The following is a 23,610-nucleotide window of genomic DNA, read 5'->3' as shown; positions in this document are numbered from 1 at the left end:
ACCACCAGTGAAGTTCCAAGAGGATTACATGAGTTGGTGAATAAAGGGCCTGGAGCAGAACGGGTGCACATTAAATGCTGGTTTCTTTTAGGTCTAACTAAAAGGAAAAAATACCTTCTCTTCTGATGTCCAGGAGGTTTTCTGGACAGGATAAAACTCACACTGCCATATGCACTGGGAATAAAGAAGGATCTGTCCAAATATTAAATTTAATCTCAAAAAGAAGCAACAGAGAAAGGAAAAAAAAAACTTGATATTTAAAGTTATTGTGGGTATGTATACTTAAACGTTGTGGAAGGTCATAGAGTGTACCATTTTATTAGTCATTGGTGGAGCCCTGGTGCACAGAGAAGAGGAGGAAAAACCAAACGCTGTCACCGCTCTGACTTGAAACAAGAAATGCTATTTTCGTAGAGCCAGCACAACTTGTTGAGTATGTTGCAGCAGTTAGTAGACTGGACTTCAGTTAGTAGATCGGACTTGTGTGCGTTTGTGTGTCGAGGGCAGATGGCATGGAAGAAGGAGAGTGTGGTAGACTTAATTACCTATTAAGGTGAGACAAGTAAGGGTAACTGACAGGTATTGTACAAAACTCAAGAGCAGATGCTATCTAGAGGCATTTGGTCCTTAGAAGATCATCGATCATTCCAAATTTTGGAATAAATCCAGCAATAATGAGACATCCAATAAAACAACTTCCTAGAATAGGCGTCACTTTTTGGTTTTCTTGTGATCATGGGAAGAGTCATTTTAATTTTTTTTAAATTTATTTTTAATTGGAGATAATTGATTTACTACCAGACAGCAATGCGAACCAGCTGTAAGTAGGCATATATCCCTTCACACTTGAGCTTCCCTCCCACCCCACCACCATCCCACCCCTCTAAATCACCACAGAGCACTGGGCTGAGCTCCCTGTGCTATAGGCAGCTTCTCACTAGCTATCGATTTTATGTATAGTAACGTATCTGTTTTAATGCTACTCTCTGAATTCGTTCCACCCTCTCCTTCTCCCACTGTGTCCACAGGTATATTCTCTATGTCTGGATCTCTATTCCTGCCCTGCAAATAGGTTCATTAATTACCATTTTTCTAGATGTCATAGTGTTTGTTTTGGGAATAGTTGTATTTAATGTGTGTGCATGGATCTAAAATGTCTATGTTGAATTTCCTGTAGGTAGACAAACTTTTCAGTCTATCTCTATCTGGCTGTGGATTGTGTTGGTAGGCAAAATCAAAGAACTGGATGGTAAGAATAAGCTGAGCCTTCCTTAGGTTCATTCTGAAGCTCTGAGAGAGGAGAAAACAGTTCTAGGAGTTCCAGAAGGTGGTCATCCATGACATGTGACATGAGTGGTGAGGTGGTCTGCAGTGAACTTGAGAATGGGAACAGGCAGCAGCTACAGCACAGAGTTGAATTAGGAGTAAATATGAGACCGCCTCTCCTCCCCATACTCCGCTGCATATTAAAATCACCCAGGGAGGTTCTAAATGCCTGATGTCCAAGTAGCACCCCAGAATAACTGAACAAGAACCTTTGGGGGATGAGACTCAGGCATCAGTGTATTATTCCCATACTCTTTTTTTTGTTTTTGCCACACCATGAGGCATCTTAGTTCCCTGACCAGGGTTTGGACCTGAGCCCCTGTGATGGAAGCATGGAATCTTAACCATTGGACCACCAGGGAAGTCCAAGCATCAGTGTTTGAGAAGCACCCTAGATGACTCCACTATGCAACCAGAATTGAGGACCACTGCTCCAGGTAACCTGTGTTAGAGGAGGCGGGGAGGTTGTTATCTGAGCTGGAAGATGCTCAGAACCAAGGACCAGAAATGCTGACTTCTAGTCAAGACTTTGCCACGTGTGTTAACTTGCTGAGGCCCCCACGTTCTCACTATAGTACTTTTCAGCACCAGGATTATAGGAGGAGCACATGGCTCTTCATAAAGTGATGCTGGAATGTGCTTTATGAAAAGCTAAATATATTTCTCTCATCATCAGAAAAACCATTTAATTTGAATAATTTAGAAATCAAGGTATAGTAAAGGAAATCATCCAGCATCCTTATATATATAATCAAAGACAGAAGTGAGACTAGAGGAGGAAGAAAAAGACCATGCAGGCAAATGTAATAGCTCAAAAGGACTGGTTGAAGAGCAAGGCTGAGTACTGTTTCTTTTCTTCACTGTGAGAGGAGCTTGGTCACACCGTGACTAGATCCGCCTAACTGCCAGTCACTTGGAAGATGGATCTGAGTAGCTAATTCTTTGAAAGGCACTGCACATTGGTTAAAATGCAGGTTAGTTCACTTTCCTGGTATTTCTAAGCAATGGAAGAGAAATGCAGTAAAGAGTAAGAAAGAGGGCTTCCTGGTGGCTCAGTGGTAAAGAATCCACCTGCCAGTGCAGAAGACAAGGGTTCAATCCCTGGTCCAGGAAGAACCCACATGCTGAAGGACAAGTAAGCCTGTGTGTCACACCTCCTGAGACTGTGAGCCGTAACTACTGAAGCCCACAGGCCTAGAGCCTGTGCTCCATCCATGGCAAGAGAAACCATTGTACTGAGAGACCCTCGCACCGCAGTGAAGAGCAGCCCCTGCTTGCCACAACTGAAGAAGGCTCCGTGGGCAGCAACGAAGACACAGCACAGCCATAAATAAATAAATAAATCTTAAAAAAAAAGAGTAAGAAAGACAGCTAACCATTTAAAGAAAATACAGATGACAGAGGAATATGTTCGTCATGCCCTTGGGGATGCCACCAGCAAAATCCAACTGCGGGAATGTCTTCAGGATAAGACTCCATGTCTTTAACAAATAGATTTCAAAAAATAAGCTGAGAGGTAAAACTAAAGATTTAAAAGAAATTTGAGAAATAGCAACCAATTGTGTGGACTTTATTTGGCTTATGATAAGAAAAAACCTGAACTGTAAAACAGTATTATATTTGAGACAAGAAATTTGAACAGTAACTAGATATGTTATCAAGGAATTATTGCTTATTTTTTATGTCACAGTGGTATCGTGATTACTCTAAAATAGAGGCCTTGATTTTAGAGATGTAGTAAAATGTTTACAGATTATGTCATTATGGAATTTGCTTTGAAATAATATAGAAGGGGGGAATATAGATATGATTGAAATCAGACTGGCATAATTTGATAATTATTGAAGCTGGATGATGGCTACATGGAGGTTTATTATACCATTCTTTTTGCTTTTGAATATGTTTAAAATTTTCCATGCTGAAAAGAAAAAAAGTAGAAGACAGTTATTGTGTAGTAAGGAAAGCATCTTATGGAAACTAAAAAGTTGCTTTAAGATCACAATTATTTAGCCTCTTCCCAACCCCTTACCAACATAATTTTCAGTATTACCAACAATTACAGCATCGGCTAGCAGAAATGGACTCCTAACTTAACTGGATTCACCAGTCCAGACTACCACTGACCATGAAAAACTGTTTAGGAAAGGAATCTTTTCTAAACAGGATCTTATTATAACAAGCTTTTCCAAGCCACAGTAAAGAAAGCACAGAGACCAAAAGAAAAAAAAAAAAAACACTCTGATTCTGATTTTTTTTACCCTGATAATTTGTGGTAGGTTTCTTTATTTTTTGAATATAAAGTGACAGAAATAATTTGCCATTAGAAAAGAGAAAGAATCTTTGACTATTTACAGCTTTTATACATCACAAAGTTTTTCTTGTTTTTATGTTGTGTCTTTTTTAAATTCATTTTAATTTTTGTTCCTGCATCATTTTGAACAAGTCCAAACTGGAAATCTATACAGCTCACAAAAAAGCCCTCCACCCAAAAGACCCCCCACCCCCACCCCACCCCAATGAGAAACAAGATAAATTAAAAGAATGAAATCAACTTATTTCTTTTTTTAAAGGTAAGTCATTTGCTTATATATATACTTGTAATTATTTTTTTTTCAAGTTCAAACACCAAAATCCAAGAGAGAAAGGAAAAAAATAAAAAGACCCAGTCATCCGCCCCTCCCCCCACTCCAGAATCGCAATTGACCCCTGCACGTCCAAAATGAGAAATATATATTTACAGAAAACGAAAACAAAACAAACAAAAAAGAGAACTCGGAGGTGGATGGGCTGGGGATCTGAGAGTCAAGAGGAAGGAGAGCCCACCCCAGGGAGGGAGGCTGGGCCTCACAGAGGCAAGGCGAACCTGAATCCTCTGTGTTTTCCCTGGGGAGGGTACCACACCAGGAAAGCTAGAAACGTGTCCCTTCTGCCATGGAGCCTCTGGAGGGCTGCGGTTCTGAGTTTGCAACCCAACCCTGCGGTGAATTTGTGGTTTGTGGTTTCCATCACCCCCCTCACCCCCATGCCCACACACAGATGCGCGCACACACTCACAGGCACTCACACGCATGCGCGTCATTGTGGCTCAGTGTAATGAAGACGGTGCTGGAGCATCGGCTTCTGTCAAGTAGAGGAAGAGGTGCCCTTAGGGACAAGGGCTCACTGCCCCATCTCATCCCTTTCTGATATCCATTGTAACATGCCGTCTAGCTCCCTCAAAGGTTTCCAGCTACTCGGAAATATTAATGCTGGGATGGTCATTGGGTAACCAAGCTTCTACTAAGATTTGCCCCTTGCTGGCACTCCTGCAAATGCCCTGAACAAACAGGTGCACCCGCTGAATCAGGTGTGGGAGGCAACCTGAACTAGGGAAAAATCTGAGACCCAGGCACTGGAAACCACGTTGTTCCCTGCTGACCTTTGGAAGGTTCCATTCCCAGGTGTCAGAAAGCAAACAGAGGGTGTGACAACCCCATCCCTGGCTTCCTCCCATTGCTTCCTTCTTCCTTCCGATATGAGGTGCTCTTAGACTTCAATGCATAAAGCACGATGTACCCCCTTGAGCTGGTCACAATATCCCCCCAATACAAGAACTCAAGACGTGGCATTAGACAAGCCAGAGTGAACACAGTTGAATCTTTGGGGGAAAATGCCAGGCAGGGCGTGACTAAGCTCAGGGGTCCCTTCACTGGGGGACAGAGAGGCTGAATCAGTGGTAGCTGCGATGTGATGAAATTCATGCCTTACTCAAGGTTCTGTGGCAGTTTGGAGAACTAGTGCACCAGAAATGGTTGAACAGCTTCTATCTTTTTTTCAGATTATGATATATATATTTTTTAAGGGCACAGGATATACAATAGAAAGAGCACACCATCTGTGTCGGAAGCACATTCCTGGGGACAGACTCCAGGTTGCTCTTGCTAAATCTCTAAATGCCGACACAAGTGGGCTTTTTCCTCCTGCCTCCCTTGGTCAAATTTCTGATTTTTTTCAGCCCTTCTTAAAAGCCCTCACTTGTCCCTTTTTCATGCAGCCCCACTCAAAAGTCCTTTTCTTCCTAACCCACTCCTGATCTTTCAAACCTCTCACCCAGGGTTTTTAGACTTGGCATCATTTCCTTATGTTCCTCTCTGTCACAAAAGAAAATACTAAATAAAAACGATCTGTGAGAGAAAACTTTCATTGAGCAGAACAGGGCAGAAGCAAAGCTGCTTTCTAATCCTTTTCACTTTGAGTTTTTCTAAAGATAAATGAAGAGAAAGGTGAACAAAGAATTATGATTTCCCCCAAGGAAAGTGACTTTGTTGGGAACCTTGAAAATAGAAAGGACGAGATTTACTGGGAAAATGTGTTCATTCTAGGGCAAACAGTCAAAGTGCGGCCTCAAGCCACGATCACATTTGCTGACATCTATAAAAATAGATGTGGCCTACCACAGATGGCAATGGGGTTTTTACAGAACATTAAAAACAACAACAGAAAACAACACACACACACACACACACACACACACACACACACATCCTTCAGGATTGAAGAAGAGGCACCAGAATGCCACTCGGCTCCTTGGCCTCTACTCCTTCAATAATCTTTTCCTCTACATAATAGCAGCCCCCATCCCATACCAGACCCCCGACCAGTAACTCCAACCTCTGTAAAACTGCAGTCTCAAGCATCACACATTCTGACCAGCTTCCACCTTCCAGATTACTCTTTCTGGAAGCTGGCTCAATCATTCGGTGACCCCAGCCTGCATCGCAGTCCTCTCCCCCTACTGCACGTCATTATTTCCAGTTCCTTACAGAGCTTCACTTTTCTGTCACCTGGCTTTGATTCCAGGGCAAGGCATCATCACCATTTCGCAGTTGCCCCCAACCCTGTGTTTTGTGCTGCCCTCATTGAATTTGCGTGCTAAGTCGCTTCAGTTATATCCGACTCTTTGTGACCCCAGCAAAGACTAGCCCTCCAGGCTCCTCTATCCATGGGATTCTCCAGGCAAGAACACTGGCATGGGTAGCCATTCCCTTCTCCAGGGGATCTTCCCAACCCAGGGATCCAATGTGGATCTCTCCCACTGCAGGCAGGTTCTTTACTGTCTGAGCCACCAGGGAAGTACTCGCTCCTAGATCTACACTCACTTGATCTGTATTCCTAGATCTGTCCTCATGCCTAGATCTAGTATCATGGGTTCAAACACCATCTGGATGCCTCTGAATTCCAAATTTATATTTTCCAGGCACCACCTCTTCCTCAAACTCCAGGTTCAGGTATCCAACAGCCTAATCAACATTTCCATTTGGACATCTGATAGATATCTGAACCTCACTTAGAAGAAGGATCTCTTTCCCAGCCTATTTAACCCCTAAGAGTCCCATCTCATTAATGGTGACTCCAAACTTCGAGTAGCTGAGGCCAAAAATTCTAGGCTCATTCTTGATCCTTTTCTTTGTCTTACTCAATATCTAGTGCCTCGACAACCCCCTCAGAATGTTTCTGGAATCCAATCACTTCTCACCTCCCTCACTAACACCATGGCCCAAGCCACTGCATGTTTTACCTAGATGGAGGCAACAGCCTTCCAAGTAGTCCCGCTGCTTCTCCCAATACCCACTCTCTCTCACAGGGTACTCCCAACACAGCGGTCACAAAGCCGCATTTGAAATGGAAGCCGATTCGTATCACTCTCTACGCAGAACCTTCCAGTGACTTCTCATCTTGCTCTTGGTAAAAGCCCTTATTATAATGGCCTGTAAGTTCCATACCCGTAGGTCAATGCCAACTCTCTGAGCTTGTCTGCCATACTCTCCTCCTCACTCATGGGCCTCCTGGCTCTTTCTCAAGTATGTCCAGCATACTTGAGGAAGTATGTTCTTCAAGTATGTTCCTCAAGTATGTTCAAGTTCCTCAAGTATGTTCAACTTTCTCAAGTAGGTTCAACTTCAGGGGCTTTGCTTTCTCTTTGCCTGAAAAACCTTTCATCTAGAAAACTTCAAGGCTCGCTGCCTTGTTTCCTTTTAAGCCTTTGCTCAACTGTCACCTTTTTAGAGAAACTTTTCCTTTCCACCCTTTACGAAGTAGCAAGACCACACACACCCTATTATTCCCAACCCCCTACTCAATCTGCCTCATTTTTCCTCCATGGTGCATTGAAGTGTCTGACATGAAATACATTTATTGATTTCTTGCCTGTTTCCTCTCATCAATATGTAAGCTTCTGGAGGCCACAGACCTCACATTCTTAAGTATCAATAAATCCAACGCACGAATAAACCATCTCTCCAAAACATGCTCCTACACTGCAGGCCAAGTCTCCCCAAAACAAGAGTTTCTGTCAAAAACAAAAATCTGGTTATCAACTATAATAACTCTAAACTTTAACAGATTTCTAAATGACAAGGGTAGAGCTCACTTTCCATGAGCTTTTCTGATTTAAGAATTGTCCTTGGGTTTACTGTGTTTTTCAATAATTTAGGAAAAAAATTACCTTGAGTCTTAAAAATCTCTCTTTTGGTTGCCTAACTCTTAAATTCCTTGGGGGTCTGGTAGAATTTATAGAGACTCAATATTTTGGAGGATTATTTAACATTTTTCAGCCTTTCTGGTTTGCTCAGAACACACAGATCTACTGCCTTTCAATACTATTTTATAGCTCAGAAGATCACGTCTGAGTCAGTAAATTCCATGTGAATATGTGTAAGACTCAGGATTAAATCGATCTGTTAAAAAATAAAGCCTATTTGTAATAGAATCTACCAATTTCCTTCCTGAAGAAGATAGTAATCTGGTTAGAAACCTGAAGTTTTCACTGGGGATAGGAAGATATAATTTTATTTAAAAGATTTTTTCTCAGAGGTAACCTAAGTTTGTGATCCACAATTATTCCAAAATTGAAAAGCTTCAGCTAACTCTATTCCCCTGATATATTTCACTCTCCCCAGCACCCTTTGCCTTCCCAATTTAAGTAAATGTAACCATAATGGGGCTCACGCTGTTCTACTCAGAACAGTTTTGACTGGAGAATGGGAATCGTTCAAGAGGAGTCACCCTAAGGGTTTGTAGACCCATTTGGAAGAGTTAAGATGTAGTGTTTACCCATATCTACCTGGAAGGAAACCTATGTCTCTTTTTAAAGTCAATGTCCCCATTTTTTCCTGAACAACCAATATCCACACAGCTTCTCCTGCTGCCTCAGCTCATAGGGAACAGCAAACAAATCTTTTATAGAATAAACCAGAGCATCTGTGTCACCTTCTCTTCCCCCGAAACCATCCTACTCTGATTTCACCTCATTGCTTTTGGATTTTTTGAAATGCTCAGTAAAGAGCATTTTTTGGAAGAAAGATTTTTTTTTTTAATCTACCTGTGACTGTGTCTGGTTCCTAGTTCACCTTCTGTCTCTCATTCCAATAGAGGGATAATGTTAATGATTAAAAAATATAATGGACAACAGCTCACTGGGTGTGATATTTAGAGTCTGTGGCCTTTGGGCCAAGGATAGCTGTGGAGAGTGTCATATCACTGGAAGATTCAGACTGGAATGCAAGCATGGCCCGTCACACGGGTTTGTGCTTTGAGACAATAAAAAAGAGAGATGATACCCATGACAACCATGAAATGCCTCTGTGCCCTTGAGCAAAGCCTTGGAGCACATTCTCACAGAGGCTGCCTGAAATTCTACAGCACATCTCCGCTCCATTAGGTGAAAAAAAAAAAAAAGTGAAAGTGAAAGCCACTCAGTCGTTTCAGACTCTGCAACCCCATGGACTGTAGCCTGCCAGGCTCCTCTGTCCATGGGATTCCCCGGGCAAGAATACTGGAGTGGGTTGCCATTCCCTTCTCCAGGGGATCTTCTCAAACCAGGGATTGAACCTGGGTCTCCCTCATTGCAGGCAGAGCTTTTACCTTGTGAGCCATGTGAGCCACGCCTTCTCCACTAGGTGAACCTGAGGTTCTCATTGGGACAGGCACACACTTTCCCAGCACTTGACCTTGAGCTGAAACATCTGGCAAAGATCCTTCTTCTTTGCTTGTCGGTCTCCTTTTAAAGCTTCTCCATCTCCCAAGTTTAAAAAAAAATAATGAGAAAAAACCATCAGAAATTACTAAGGGTTTCTTTGAACACTCTAAGAGTTTAGATAATGATGCAGCTTAAGGAATAGATCCCTCCTTAAGGAGGGGGATCCAAATCCGTGAAGAGGACCAGTAGAACCATCAAGAAGGCTGAGAGGTGAGTGAGAGGTGGAAGAGTTTCCATGTAAGAAATCTGAAGTGTTCAATGAGAAAAACCAGCTCGCAAATGGCTAAAAACATGGGTATTTTGGTCTACTTCCTATTATAGTCACCATTCTTCTTGTTTCGTACCAACCACTTAAATTGATTTTGGCATCATAGTGCCAGAAAAGGAAGACAGCAAATGCCCCAAATAAGAGATGGCTCTGGAGAAGAGAAGAGTTGGGATTAAAGGAAATATGCAGATTCTATTCATTCTCTGTGAATTTCCCCACCAAACTCTGACAGAAGGATATTTGATCAGTGATGATCAGGTAGATTTCCCCGCAATGTGCCAAAGAAAATGAAAATGAAAGAAAGGAAACCAGAAAAGGATGAACACAGCCCCAGAAGATCACAATTCTGTGCTTGATCTCATTCATCTTTTCACTCACCAGGCTTTACCCAATTACCTGAATTATCATGCAGATAATTCTTTCAAGTCAGCTGCAGAAAGCAAGAGGCCAAGGAGACATGTGAGCTGACCAAATGGGCAATGCTGTCTTGAGAAGAAATCGAAACCATGCCAACAGAGGAACTTACATCTTACCCTAAGTCTCAGTGAGAAGGTGTTTAAACTCACAAGGAGTCTGGTGCCCCAGGAAATACCTGGGCTCTGAAATGGACTCTCCTCTCTGCTGCTTTTCCATGGGACACCTAGCACCCAGGCCCACTAAAACTTATTCCAAATGAGAAGGTACATGTGCTCTTAGCTCAGCAACTCCAGTCTCATGCAGATGTGGATTTTCTTTGTAAATTTTTGCCTTTATAATGTTTCCTATCTTTCTCTATGAGCTATCTTTTTGGCAGCTTTGCTGAAGGGTTGGCTTTTTCATTTCTACCATAATCTTTAATACTAAGCACAACATCTCTGTAGTTTTGATTAAATAATTCTCTGTTATTTCTTGACCTGAGGGTCCCCAGGAATCCTTTTATTCCCCTCTTTGCCTCCAATGAACAGAGCTGAGTCTAGCAGGGAACAGTCATCCCAGGCATGAAAGATGCTCTGAACCATCAGCCACTGGCCCTGCTACTCCTCATGAAGGACCCAGTATCTGTAACATCACTCCTGTGACAGATGACGCTCCCAGGGACTCAAGATGGAACCCCTTTCTCTCTCTCTTAGCTTCCTGTGATACCATCATGATTTCAGGCAGCCTATCGGAAGGCAGACAGGGGAGAAAGGATATTTGTAATTGGCTTGATTCTAAACTTTGAGCTTAAGGAGGGCTCTATCGTCTTCCTCTAATTATCCTTGTATATGGGAATTAAACTCACCTCTTCTCTCTGCCCATATTTTCTCTCAGAGCCAGGATCCTGAACCAGGCTATGAGGAACGACCACACTTGCAATTGACATACAGAACCCCTCCCCCACCCACTCCCCACTGCCCCAATTAGCTATTACTCTTCCAGTGTCCTACTTCTTCTTTTGTCTTTCCTTTGGGGCAGGCTGGACTGATGAAATAAAACAACAACAACAACTTTCTACATTGGACTAGGACACTTAAGAGCTCTTTCATGGCTCTTGGTATAAGCCAAATGCTCTGTATGTGAACCAACATCTGTTCTGTGGCACAAACTAAAGACTGTTGTCTTTGGAAAGACTGATAATTACTTCCTGAGCTTGAACCATTCATGAGTGGGCCGATGCATTGCAAAAGAGGATGGTTGCAGGATTCCCTGGCCCTTGTTTGCTTAAAGATTTTACCATTATAATCCTGGGGCAAAATGAAGGTTTCACGAGAATTCTCAGGAGACCTTCATTAGTCTTTGCAACATCCATGCCACCCTTCTTCCCAACTTTAGGGAGCAATAATTATTATGGGGGATAACTCTTTCTTTCTGGAATTCATTGTATAGATTCTAGAAGTCTCCTGTCCCCATGGAACACTCTGGAAGAAATTCTCTGTCTCAGTTTTTCTTGACCTTTTTATTTGAGTGAGTTTCATGCAACATAAAAAAATTTTTAAGGATAGAAAATTATTCACAATGTGTCACCCCACAAAATTTAAAAACATTTTTGTGATTTAGCCTTCAACTCATCTTCATTACAGAAAATTTCTACTCATTCCTTCTTTTGAAGTTTTTTCCTTAGCTTTTTTCTGATCTCTGTAGACTCAAATGCATGTGTGTGTGTGTGTGTGTATGGTGTGAAGATATTTTTTTCTTCCATGCTGAACACAGGATGTGGTGGGCAATTCAGGCAACATTACTCTGTGACCTAGGCTGAGAGTTAGAAATTCAGACAAGTTCTGGTTCTTCCAAGAATTTCCTATATAACATTAGTTTTAACTAAGCATCAGATCTTGCTGTGCTTCAGCTTTCTCATCTATAAAATTAAAAGACAGTCGTATTTCCATGCCAAAGGAAGCCATTCAGAGGGAAGGTTATGCTGGAGGTGTAATTGAGCAGCTGGTGACCCTGGGAACCGCATCCTTCTCCAGGGAGGGGGGGCACAGTCAGGCTAGAAACTGCCATAGCTCAGGGCCATTTCACATGGGAATTAAGCTGAGAATGTTCAAGCAATGAATCCTCAAATTTCTATGTGCCCCATTTCCTGCACCTGCTACCAAGAAACAACCAACACACTTGCCCTGGTCACTGCCAGTGCCCAGGAGGAATCTAGTAATAAAGCTGTTCTCTTTTCTGGGATCCTAAGTACATGGAATGTGCAGCAAGTGCGGTCCTTCATCATTCAGATACAGTGGGGCTGACTGTACTAGGTTTGTTGGGCTCTGGTTTGAAAACATGAATAGCAAGCACACATGATAGCCCTGTGCTCTCTCAGAGTCTCATTCTAACACTGTATGTGTGCATGGGTGTGGCTGTTCTGAGGGTTAAGTTAGAATATAGAGCACCTTGAGATCCTTGAACTGAGAACAAGAACGTAACAGGACATGTGAGCAAGGGAAAACGTGGCTGGAAGTGCTCTGGCTGTCTTCCAATTGTATCCGCATGAAAGAGAGGGTATTTTTGCCATTTTATGTTTTTCGCAATAAGAGTTCTGTCTGGATGCCTCTCTAGCCTCTTTGCTTCCTGCTGACATGAAGTCTTGATATTTTCCCTGTTCTCAACCCTGGGAGGAGAAAAATTATTGAATCTCCCAAGGTATGTTTGCCATTTCCGTCCCCACTGAAGGCAGACCTCACCACCCCCGCTCATGTTGTTGTCAAAGAGGAGATGCGGGTACACGTGGAGATGTATTTATCTAAGCAGCAAGCCTGTCTGTCCTTGCAGAGAATGGCTTCTGCATCTCCATCCTCTTAGCACTGAGCAATAATGGGACATCACAGGACCACATGGATTCCACAGGGATCAGCAGCGGGGCAAAAATGCTGTTCTATTAGGAATAAATGCTCCCATCACATAAAGCCTAGACACGCTGTCAAACCTTGAGGTAATAGCCATCCACAGGCTAGGAAGAGCCCAGAGAAATCATAGGCTGTAATATATCCATCGAGTTCCAAACGAACACTTTCACCTACCAAAGATGCACCCCTGCTTCCCGATAACATGAATGACATTGGCAGAGTGAGGTCTATTTGTTAGGAGAGTGAGTCTGTGTGTGTGTGTTTGTGATGTGTGTTGGGGAGGTGCACAAGCATGACAGAGAGACCAAATTAGGTGGTGTCATGCTGTTGGGGGAATCTGTGGAAGCAATTTATAAGCAACAAAGAGCACAGCTCAGACAGAGGGGGCAAGGCCGAGCCTCTGATTTTCAGATGGTTCTACCTCACAGCCAAAGGGAACATTGGAATAGCCCTTGATTTCGAAAGAAAATGATCAAAGACAATGAAAATGTGATGATGACATTGGGAGTTAACTACAAAGACAATTCTGTAGAAGACTGAGGTTTCAGGCAGGCATGTTTTAGTCTTTCAAAAAATTAAAAAATGTCCCCTCTGGAAACAGGAAATATTCTTATCTGAGATCAGCGGGCAGCCCAGCACACTCATTCCTGGGGCTGCATCCCATGATGCTCTGCTCCTGGTAGATCTCGGAGACAGTGCATCTCAACACAAAGAAGGCGAGGGAGCCACAGTGTGGGGCTTAGGTTCCCTGCTATCCTGTCCCTGCCTGGGGTTGGGCTTAGGGCTGGCCTACGTGCCTTGACTACCTGTGGATATCCAGGACGGCACATGTTTGGTGGCGTCCAGGTTCCTCCCTCCTTGGGACGGGCACGGTTACAGCTGAAGGCTGCTGTGATGGGGTTCTCACTTCCCTGGCACTGCCCTGTACAGCTGTTACTTTCCTTGGTATTTCTGGCTTTGGATCAAACAACTTCCAGGCTACACATGGGCAGGAAGCTACTTCAGAAAGTGCTTCTGAACCTGCTGCATGTCAGATTACAAGTGGAGAGGGAAAATGAGAAGTATGATTGCATCTTTACTCCAATTATACCCAGGAAACAAGCTCCAAGTTTGAATTCTCATGCCCTGGGAAGGATCAAAGGAACAGACACCTAGAAAGTCATCAGCTTTGAGTCCTTTTCCAAAGCTATCATCAACACCAGTAACCAAGGGGAGGGGGCCTAAGAGACTCAGGTGCAGTTCCTGGCACCTGACACAAAACCATGCTCCACTGGAGGTCTTCCATGCTTTCCCTTCCTCCTACACTAACTTTCCTCCACTTCTGTAAGTATTTATAGCAAAAAAAAAAAAAAAAAGACATGAACACCTTACGGATGTTCTGGATATATTCTGAGTTCCCTGGAAGTCTCTTCATTCCACTTGACCAAGAGAGATTCATGAATGTCCTTTTTCATGAGGATGGTACCTCTCGACCCTTCCATCAGCTATTATCAGACTATTTCTTTCACTGGTTTTAAAAAAAGTGTCATAATAGAATGAGCTGGATTTTGCTCTAAAACATTAAACTATCCCCATTCCCTGAAACAGGCCCATCGAGACTTAACAGGGCCTTTGAGATGAACACTTCTCTCCCAGACTTACATTTTAATTTTCATTAGGGTGCCTCCCAAGTTGTCTCATTCTGCCCTATCGTGCCCATAATAATTCCTCCAGCCCCTCCTGTCTCAGTGAAGAATGGAATTTGTTCACTTTTTTGAAGAACAGACTTGTCACTGCCTGTAACGTATTTGAGTTTGGTTCTCTAAAGGATGCTTTAAATTAGCACACAGTGGCAGAAGATGCCTCCCACGGAAGAATAACTCATACTCCATGACAAAATGAAAGTTACAGAGAAGGCTGGTCAGGAGAAGGGAACATGATTGGTCACCAGAGCAGCTTGAGTGAAAAGACAATACCAGCTCTAAGAGTTTGTTCAGGGGGTCAAACAACAACTGACGCTGACCGGAAAGAATAGGGCAGACTGCTCACTAGACCACCAATGAGGTGGTGGGAAGGATGAATGGGGCTCAGAAACTAAACGAACAGGAGGGCCGTAAGGTCAGAGGTGACCTTCCAATACTATGAATCCCTTCACATTTAGAGACATAGCTGGAAATTTGTGCATTAAACTGAAGCAACAAGTCAGGTCTCAAAGGGAATATTTAGACTTCATCCTCATCCAGAGAGTTGTTGAAGTTGTGGAAAATAGAAAGATTGCCATAGAAGCATAGAGGAAAGCAGAAGAGGGTCAAGCTCGGAACATCCCAGCAAGTCAATGCTGAGGGGACAGGACTAAGAACATGAATCAGTGAGGGAACACACAGAGAGGGCCAGAGGGCGAGGATCAAAATCAGAACGTGCTACTATTTACAATAGCTAGAATATGGAAGCAACCTAGATGTCCATCAACAGATGTATGGAGAAAGAAGTTGTGGTACATATACACAATGGAATATTACTCAGCCATAAAAGGAACACATTTGAGTCAGTTCTAATGAGGTGGATGAACCTAGAGCCTATTATGCAGAGTGTGAAAGTCAGAAAGACAAAGATAAATATCACATACTAACGCATATATACGGGATCTAGAAAGATGGTACTGAAGAATTTATTTGCAGGGCAGCAATGGAGAAACAGACATACAGAATAGACTTATGGACATGAGGAGAGGGAAGGAGAGGGTGAGATGTATGGAGAGAGTGACATGGAAACTTAATTACCATATGTAAAATAGATAGCCAATGGGAATTTGCTGTTTGTCTCAGGAAACTCAAACAGGGGCTTTGTATCAACCTAGAGGGGTGGCATGGGGAGGGAGATGGGAAGGAGGTTCATGATGGAGGGGATATATGCATACCTATGGCTGATTCATGTGGAGGTTTGACAGAAAAACAAAATCCTGTAAAGCAATTATCCTTCAATTAAAAAATAAGTAAAAAAAAAAAAAAAAAGACTCTACAGAATGTGCTGCTGCTGCTGCTGCTGCTGCTGCTGCTGCTGCTGCTGCTGCTGCTACCCAGCAGTAAATTTAGGGTAGTATTCATGAGACTGAGGAGCAGAAATAAAACAAACAAAAAATTATTAGATTTTGTAACAAGAAGTCTAAGACATTCATTGGAAGGTTGCCACAGTAGTTTAAGTGGAGTGACAGGATGAAGCCCGATTTTAAAGTTAAATCACAAGCATTAAGGGACGAAATGAGGAAAGAAAGATGACCCTTTTGAGAAGCTTGTAAGTGAAAAAATTGGAGATAGGATAGGAATTCAAGGATCTAACTGTATTGACAGAAGTTTTGGTTTTAGAGACTGTTGCAGGATTTGTTTTTGGAGATGATGGTAGGATTGTTTTTAAAGACGGTTGTAGGCAGGTGTGTGGAAAAGATTAAAGATACAACAGAAAGAACTGCTATCGGCTGGGGTGCCATAGAAGAGATCAAAGGGTGAGCATCATACCGGCAAGAGGGGCACTGGGTTGGGAGGGAGGACGGTAAAGATGAATGAAGCACAGGAGAGATTTAAAGGTAGACAGGAGAGCCCATGTGAGAAATTTGTAAGATCTGATACCTTTAGTTAGTAATACCGTAGGAAGAGATGAGGTGAACATGAAAATAAAAACAAATTTAACAGACACTTGGAAGGTGTGATGGGGAGTCAAGATTGGAAAATAAAAAAGAGGTCTGAGCTGGGTAGGGGTTAGGTGCAATTAAATGGATCCGATCTGTGCACTCTGGCATAGGTTTTGACCTTCTGTTCTTGGAGATGCAGTGGATGTTGGGAGAATGGGATACAGCGTTAAAAACAAACTAGGTGCGGTGAGAAGGTAAGAGGAAGAGACATTGCTGGGCAGGGTGTTGTTGATATGGACGAACGCAGGGTGAGACCAAGGAGAGAAGTAAATGAAATCAGAGGGGTTTATGGACCAGAACAACAGAGGGACCTTGAAGAAAGGCAGACAGGACTATAGGAAAGGCTAGGTAGTGGGCAGAGAGAAAATTTTCAGAGTTTAAGCACTGGGAGGCAGAATAGTTCTGAAAAAAGGATTTGGGTGTGGCCACTATGGGGAGAGCTGAATCTCTGAAGTGTTTTTAAGATAATATAATGCATAATATATTTGACTCATACCCTGAAGCCAGAAAAAATTAAAACTTGCATGTATATATCTACCCATTTATGCACCCCTATTTATATACACATAGTGCATACATTCAAATACTGTATGCTTTTGTGTTCATATATTATATGTGAGTATAATATACTCCATTTTAAACTCTTTTATATTCCTCACAGCACCAGCCCAGAGGCATAATAGGCATTCAGTAGACACTGGTTTAATTGCACTAACACATTTAACCAGAGCTTTTATTTTTTTTTCTCCTGTGTAGTTTTGGAATCTACTCCACCCTGTAAATCACAACGCTAAAATAATTACAAAAAAGAGAGTTCAGGTTTAAACTGTGGAGACCAAATCTTTCAAGTAATGGATTTGTAATGGACTTGATGTTGTGCTTTTTAATTGTACTCTTAATCCTTGCAGTGAGCTCCATTTCCTTCACTTTTGCCAAAGCACAAATTCTGCACACGAGTTCTAAGGCTCTGGGGAATTCTACTCGTTTGCTCTGCTTTCTACCTTCAGTTCTCATCAGGAGTCCTCACCCTCATAACCACACAAGCAATTCTATTGTAAAGCATAGAACAGAACCAGAAACTCACTATGATGAGCTCAGAGATAGATGCAAATACGCAGACTGGCAGAGAAACATGGATGACTCCTAATTCGGCCCACTTATTTTCAGGACTGCTAGCCTAATCCATCACCCTTTGGGCAAAATTCTCTTTCCTTGCTTCAGCATTGTAAATTAGAGGCCCCAGACTAATCTCTCCAAGGCATGGAAAGAGCACTGCTTTTCATTTAAGGTTCTTGGGGGTATTCTTTGTCACGAGAGCACCTAGGTCATAGTACCCATTGGGCCCCTGTGTGATTAAGTCAATGTGGTTGGAATGGGCTGGAGGAGGGATATATGCAGACATCCTGAGGTTTTACATAATACTGGAACCCCCAAACTAGAATGAAACCCTAGACCTAGAAAATTATTAGAAGTTCTCAGACTGACGAATCTATATTTTAGTGATGTCCGAAACACCTGGTAGGTCTAAAAAAGAACTGCCCACTGGTTAAACTGTACCTTGTCCTGGAACTCCTTATCAGGTAGTGTGTGTTGGGATCACCCCTCTATGGAGGTAGAAAGTGGAGAACCCAGAACAACCCGGTTACATGGGAAGATTAATGGAACTGGGACAGAAGACAGAAGTTACTGTCACTACAGTAACTTTTTGCTATCATAATTTGATCTTTCCAGCAGTCTACTCAGTAACCTGTAATAGAGGAGAAACATCAGTCTTCCACTGCCTACAGAAGGAGTCAAAGCCCTTGGCCTGTCCTACCAGGTATCAATGTTAGCAATTTATAAACTACACCCTCATGTGACAGCTTATTGGAAAGGATTCCCAACTGGGCGTCTTATTTTTGTGCCACATGAGCCTTAAATAAAAGCAAGAGAAAGATGAGATGGTTTACTTGTCTTTACACTCTGGAATCTATCTCTTTCCTCCCTATTCTGTAACTCTCAGTATTCTTTACCCTCACCCCTTCTCCTCTACCATCACTTTATTCCCAGGAAAGGAAATGAGAACCCTAATGTAAGCTAGGTGTTTCAATATCTAAATGTCTAATATGGCTTAATATGGCACCCTTCCTGGGAAGACTTTCACTTAAATGCCAGATGAGCAGCTCAGGGCTAAAGGGATAACTCTGTGTGGGAAGACAGTAGTTGGAGTGAGGCTGAGGACTAAAAAGGAAAGGTCTTCTCATGACCCCTGAAGTCACACCATGGACCATATGCCATTTGTAAGGCCAGACCCTTTCCAGTGTAACTGCCTACCCTGAGCTGCTTCTCATCCACAGAGTTCCTTAGACAGGGAGGAGAGTCTCTTGACACTCAAGTGAAGAATGAAACGCTCAGCCAGTATTTGGCAATCTACCGAGCACACATTTCTTATATGGCTTTGGGTTCAGACAGCATAGACGGTATGGCCACATACCTAGAAATACCTAAAGCATTCATCAATAGCACTGCAGCTGCATCACTTATGCACACATCTGAATCATTCTTAACACACCAGACACACACAGAGTGTCAAACAGACAGGGCTTTTTTTTTTTTTAAAGAGATGGAAATTAAAAGAATAAAGTGAGTTATGGAATAGCTTTTTTCCAAAGGCTATTGCCCAAACAATCTGGTTATCCTGTGGCTAAATCCTGAACTAAGCAAAGAACAAATAAATTAAATTTAAAACAAAAATAAAGAAACCCTAGTTCTTAAATGAGATGTGCAGGTGACCAGCACGCTGCGTTTTGGCAACACAGTGTCTTCACCTCCCATGCAGAGAATTCACCCATGGGAGACTCTCTGATGGCCACGGAAGACTGGGTGGGTGATATTCCCTTAATTTTCTAGACGACTCCTATTTGTATCACATTACACATGCGTTTTGGCACTAGTGACACCACCAACATTTAATGGAATCATTTGGGAATTTTTCTCCCCCTCAATACAACATGGCTGTGGCCAGTACAGGGGAAACCCACATCAAGGATGTTCCCCACATTCTGGCTGAAGATACACAGTGACATATTTTGAAATTACAAGATCCACTGTACATGCGTCACTCTGAAGGGTGTGCACACTCTTAATTCAGGCAAATTCAAGGGTCAGATTATCTGAATTCGGTAGAAATGCTGAAATTTCAGCATGGCCACCGAGAGGAGGGATACAGGACAACACCTACCAACTCACTTCCACAGTGGAAGGGAATGATGGAGGACACGAGAGATAGAAAGCACGGATTCTGAAGAAACTTGGAACCATCAGCCCTCCTGAGGGTGTCTGTGGAATCTCACAGTTTGGATAGATTGAGTCTTTGTTCAGACCCATCTGTGGAAGAGATGGGGCTGATAGCAGGATTCATCCTCATGGATTTTCCTGGCTTCTTATTTTGGAAGGAAGTAACATCTAGAACTTGGCATTGCTCAGCCTTCCTTTCTGTAAGATTTCTTGGGCAGGCTGTGAATATCTTATTTGGGCTCAATTCAAACATCCAGTTGAAGAGAAGTGACCAGTTGGGGCCAAAGAGGGTTTTAGAGAAGTGAAATTAACCAGCCAACAGTTTTTGATGATGGGACGACTGGACAGAAATGTAATGTAATATCCCAGTGAAATGGATTTGGAAATTTCATCCTGCGGTACAAAGAGAGAGAAGGCTGCCACCCTTCACAGAGACAACAATCCAGTGAAAGAAATTCTACTTGTTTGGTCAACCCCAGGTCAGGTTCTGAACACCTGGCTTGAGACAAACAGCACTTTCTTGATGGCAGAAGTGAGGACAAGGCAAATATAAAGTCACTACAGGTACTGTCCTTCCCAGACTCACCCTTCCACCTCTAAAACCGACTCTGTAACCTTTCTAAGAATCTCCTGGCCACTGAGTTTGGCGCAGATCTGGTAATCTTTTCGGAAAAGCATGCAAATTTGTATGACACAGATCCAGAGTTACCCTCCCATAACCAGATATCACATGTTTCCAGGAAGGAGACTTCATGGGAATTTTCCAGGTATGCCTGTGGTGGTGATTTCTCAGGAGGAAGGAAGTGGGCAGAAAGAAGGCTGGAGCCCAGGTACTAGGGAGAAAAGACTGAGCTGCGGGGAGATTTCTCAAGAGGGAGCTTCCTGAAATCTCTTAGCCACATCAAGAAGGAGAGACTGATTTGACCTCAATTCTGGTTTAAGCCCTTTGGGGAATCTTTCCTACCCTAGGTGCCCACAGGAGAAATATGGCGCCACCAGCTTGATCTGGCACGAATGCTGGTGATCTGTGGTCCACCTGGAATACAGAAGCTGGGCCTGGGGTTTGTATGAAGCCAAACTGGACCCAAGCCAAGCCCAGTCATACCCGACATCTATGACTACCTCTCATAGGCCAGTGAGAAGACTGGTGAGGTGGGTGGCAAGGACCCACAGCCCTTCCCCAGCTTCGTCACCACTGTGGCCTCCATGTTCGCTCACTGTTCCCCAGACACCCTGCAGCCAAAGCCCTACAAAACTCCCCCAGGAACAGAAAATGAAACCCCTTAACAAAACACTTCCCCCTTCATTCCCATCCCCACCCCGCTCCCTCCAGCCAACACCCTGAATACTCACAAGAGAACACTTTATCTATACAAAATGAATTAGAAAACAAAATATTTACATATGAAATAAACACCATCTTGATTTCTATCACCAGTGGGAGACCACAGAGCCCCCTTTGTTCTAGATTGCTGTTCGCTATGGTTGGTTTGGTTTTTTATTTGAAAGGGGTGAGGTAAGAGGAAGAGTGAGGGAGGAGCCCCTGACTTGGGATCGAGTCAGGGTGAAGAATGTTTGATGGCCCTTCGCCTTCTTCCTCCTGGAGACACCTCACGCCCTCTGTCCCCTTGCTCCAAGTTCTTCCTTGAATCTAAGTTAAAGCACTCCATGCTCCTCTCTCCAAATCTGTGAGAGGTTCAGCCCCTTGCCCCCAGGTTCATTTTAGAAAGAAAACAAAGCTTTACAAGGCCTTCGGTTGGCTTGAAAATGAAAGACACTGAGGTAAAAATCAAGGAGGGCGGGGGTCGCAGTCAAGGGTGGGGTGCGGAGGTGAGGAATGGGGGTGAGTCGGGGTGGGTGGGGTTTCTCGAGGAGACATGGCAGCTTCCTTCAGAAGAGGATGAGCACCTTTCTGGTTTATGTGTCCTGTGTGTAACATGGAGATCCTGCGGCCAAGCTTCCAAACTGACCCGGCTCTTTGGCTGCCACCTGGGGAGAGGGGAGGATGGCAGAAGAGTGGAACTGACCCCTAGAACATGTCTACCTCAAGTTTCGGGACTGGCAGTGACAAGTAGTCATTCCCCTTCTCAAGTTTCCAACTTTGAGTGAAGGGGGGTTCCTGTCTGCCAGTACCCTTGTCCCTGGAGTTTTATATGTATACATACATATATATATATATATATACACATAATTTTTTATTCTTGAATAGTACAATCTGGGAGATGAAGGAGGTGCTGCAGGATGGAAGAGGAGCTTCTACAGAGTGTCCACACTAGGCTCAATGTCACATTCTCTGGGAGCCAGACCCAACGAGGTAGCAGGGGAGTCCCTCTCCGCCTCCCGTCCCTTCTTTCAAATCTCTTCCCTTCCCTCCTGTCTCCTGAGCTGTACTTGAGGAGCAAGCTCAAAGCTCTGCACTGTCTGCTCCATATCACTTGTGGCCAATTCAACAAGCCTGCTCTCCTAGCTCCAGGTTAAGTAAGAAGGGATCAAAGCATTGAAAACATCCCCCTCTCTCACTTACCCTATCATAAATGATGCCCCTTGCCCTTCAAAGCGTTCCTTTAGCTCCTTCCCGCAAACTGGCCAACTGAGGGTCTCAAAAGCTCAAATGGGCTTTGCCCACTCTTCTGCCTTCGTTTATGTGCAAAAGAATCCTGGCTGCTTCTATTTCCTTTTAGCCTTCCTGGAAAGTTCTTGACCAAGACTGGTTGAAAGTACTGGCAACCATGAAGGAATTAGTTTTGTATATGTTGCTCTTGTAGGAATGTTCACCCACATGTTTTGTCTAGGCCACAGAAACTTCTCATCAAGAACTTCCATTCTCCTTATTCAGGAAGGTTGAAGGGGGAGAGAGAGCCATAATTCAGATAACATAGGACCATCTTTGTTTGTATACAAGCCAAAAAAAAGCCTGTTGCTTAGGGATACTGAAGAAACAGCTTTATGGGGTCAAGGTTGCCTTCTACATAAATAGGCCCCTGACAACAGGTGTGCACATATAATAGGTGTGCAAGTGTATACAGACACACATGCACAGGCAGTCCCTCCTTCTTTACCTCTAATGTGCCACGAAACACTGTTCTAATGTACTTTTCATCACCTGTCAATGACTTTTCACTCCAGTTCACCATCTGCAAGTCTCACGGAATTGGAGAAAACTTTTTTTTTTTTGGCTTATATATAAACACACAAGGTTTCCCACCCTCTTCTTGGCACCTGATCCCCAAACACACGCCATCTAAGCAACAAGAATTTAGCAAAAGCCTCTTTTCATTCACAGGCAGTAAGCTAATAGATCTTATGGGAATGCTTTTGCCTCCTCACCTACACATACAGATCAGTTCAGCAAGAGGTATCCTGCGTTCCCCGTGGCCTCCTCCTGCTTCTCCTTGGCTTCGCTCCAACCGGGTGGCAAAGAGTCCCTCCATGCCAGGAGCAGGCTCCCCTGTGGCCACTGCCTTCTCGGCTCCAGCCGAGCCAGCCCACGTATCCACTCTCCGGAACTGGGAACGGAAGCCTACCTTATCCTCTCGTGAGAGCTGGGAACAGGGACAGGATGGACAGACCGGAAGGAGGAGGAAGTAGGAAGAGGGTTCTGGAAGGGAGCAGAGATGGTGCTGGTCACCGGGCTCGCCCTCAAAAGGAATCAGAACTCCAGGATCCCAAAAATAAATGAAAACGACAAGAAAGGAGCAAATGGGAACCAAGTTCACCCCCTCACCCCCCGTTTGCCTTCCGTGACATGCGTGCCACACGCCCA

This window comes from Moschus berezovskii, chromosome 6, assembly GCF_049115385.1.
Source record: "Moschus berezovskii isolate FMDL1 chromosome 6, NW_MosBer_1.0, whole genome shotgun sequence".
Lineage (NCBI taxonomy): Eukaryota > Metazoa > Chordata > Mammalia > Artiodactyla > Moschidae > Moschus > Moschus berezovskii.
This window is presented reverse-complemented; position numbering follows the sequence as displayed.